The following is a 2,500-nucleotide window of genomic DNA, read 5'->3' as shown; positions in this document are numbered from 1 at the left end:
GAGGGGCGGGGATGAATGGGGTAGATAAAGGGGATGTGATTTAATTATTGGTTAAAAAATGAGGGTTATATAAGGAGGAAAGAAAATAGGGGTTTATGGGTGCAAGAGGAGGCTGGGAGGAGGGGAAGGGAGAGGGAAGGGGAGAGGCGGAGAGAAGAGGAAGGGAGAGAAGGCAGAGAGAGGAGGGGTGGGAGGTGAATAAGTACAAACGAATAGACAGGGAGAAGGGAGAGGGAGGGGAAAAAGAGAAGTGAGGAAGGGGAAGGGGGAAGAAGGGAAAGAGAGAGGCATAGAGAAGGGGAAGATGGGGAAGGGAGGTAGGAGAGGAAGAGTGGGAAGGAAGGGAGAATAGAGAGAGGGGGGAAGGAAGGGAGAAGAGGAAGATGGGGCAGGGAGGTAGGAGAGGGAGAAGGGGAAGGAAGAGAGAAGAGGTAAGGGAGTGGTATGCAAGGAAAAGAGGATGGGAATGGGAAACAAGGAAGAAGGAGGGAGAGCAAACAAAGGGAAACAACAAAGAGGAAGAAGGAAAAATAAGGAGTAGGGGGAAAGGAGAAGGAGTGAGGGAGGCATGGGGGAGCTGGAGGCAGGGGGGAGGTAACGAGGTGAGTGTGGTGGTGTGAGTGGGTGAAGTTTTTTATGTGGGGATAAATGAGCGGTTGATATTAACATATGGGTATTTGGAGTTTTCGTATAGAGGAGAGGGGACCGATTCTCTCTCTCTCTCTCTCTTTCTCTCCATTTTTTCTCGCACGAACGAAAATAAATGCACATGTTATTAACTGAATTAATGTAGAACATCCTGCGTAAAAAGCAATACGAGAAAACATACCAAGAGAAATATATATATATATATATATATATATATATATATATATATATATATATATATATATATATATATATCAGATACTTGTTCGCTTCGGAGGAGGAGGAGGAGGAGGAAATGGAACAGGAACCGAAAGAAAAAGCAGGAGGATAGGGAAACGAGGAAAGGTAGATGGAAGAAGAGGAAAAGGAAGAGAAGGAAAAAGATAAGGAAGACGAAGAGAAGTGAAAGAAGAAGAGGAAGATTAACTGCAGGAAAAGTAAAAGGAAGAAAAGAAGATGGAAGAGGAGAAAGCTAACTATTTTTAGGAACAGAAGGAAGAAGGAAGAAAATATGAGCACAGAGAAGAGGAGGAGAACTAGGAAAAATGAGGAAGCAATGTAAAAGAAGGAAAGGAGGAGGCAGAATGATATGATGAGCAGGAGGAAGAACAGTGGTGGAAGAGGAGAAAGAGAAGGAAAAGTACGAGGAAGAGAAAGATATTAATGAGAAGAAGAAGATGAAGAGGAAGAGGAAGATGAACGTGATTATGATGATGATGGTGGTGGTGGTGGTGGTGGTGGTGGTGGTGAAGAAGACGAAGACGAAGATGATGAAGAAGGTGGTGGAGGTGGAAGAGGAGGAGGAGGAGGAAAGCGAAGAGAAAAATAAGAATCTTGATAATTTTTTTTAAATAAGGAAAAGTGGATCCATTCTTCCTCTAAATGTTACCCATCCCCTTTCCTCTGCGCTGAAGAGGAGGGGGAGGAGGAAGCGAAGGAGAAGGAACAAAAAGAAAGAAGAGAAACTGAAAGAAGAGAAGGAAAATGATAATAATAATAATAATAACAACAACAATAATAATAATAATAATAATAATAAATAATTAAAACGAGGAGGATTTGTGCTATTCATGCTCTTAATCCTATTCATTTTCAAGCCTCTCAGAAGAAGAGGAAAACGTGGAAGAGGAAGAAGAGGAGGAGGAGAAGGAGGAATGAGGAAAGAATGAGGAAAAGACGGAAGGTAAGAGAAATGATAAGGAGAAACGTGGCTATCCTTGTCCTAATCCTATTCAACTCCCATCCTCTTGGCTGTATTGGATCCGACTCTCCTCCCTCGGTATCGAAGCTCCGATCCTTTATGCTCGAGGTCAGCCCCTTATCCACTCAGACGGACGCCATAAGAGAGAGAGAGAGAGAGAGAGAGAGAGAGAGAGAGAGAGAATGAATGATGCATGGAAAAATTTACATCTTCCATCCTTTTCTCTCTCTCTCTCTCTCTCTCTCTCTCTCTCTCTCTCTCTCTCACGAAATCCGAATCCTGGACATTTTCATTCTTTTTCCCCTCTCTCTCTCTCTCTCTCTCTCTCTCTCTCTCTCTCTCTCTCTCTCTCTCTCTCTCTCTCTCTCTCTCTCTCTCAGGATCCGAAACCTGGACCTTTTTTTTGGGGGGGGGATAGCCTTAAGAAAACAGGAATTTGTAAGCGATAAGAAAGACGACGGAAATTTGTGTTTGGGTTAAGTTTTTTCTCAATGGATTTTATATTGAAATGCTGTCGTATAAATTTTTTCTCTCGCTTGTTTTGAGTTTCTTTTTTTCAAGATGTGGGCCGAGGAAACCTGTATATATATTGAATAAGATCTGAAATTCGAGAAGGTTTTTTTGAGGAGGGAAAATTGCAAGAGTCGCGTT

General features: G+C 42.6%; 1 protein-coding gene across 1 annotated transcript in view; it reads right to left on the bottom strand.

Moving 5' to 3' along the window:
- The window catches only part of LOC145399747 (uncharacterized), a 90,872-nt gene that overhangs the window by 33,420 nt on the left and 54,952 nt on the right, over positions 1-2,500 (bottom strand). The gene's annotated exons all lie outside the window — the stretch shown is intronic.

Source organism: Coenobita brevimanus, chromosome 50 (genome assembly GCF_032717465.1).
Source record: "Coenobita brevimanus isolate Jiangsu-jjx chromosome 50, ASM3271746v2, whole genome shotgun sequence".
NCBI lineage: Eukaryota > Metazoa > Arthropoda > Malacostraca > Decapoda > Coenobitidae > Coenobita > Coenobita brevimanus.
This window is presented reverse-complemented; position numbering and strand designations above follow the sequence as displayed.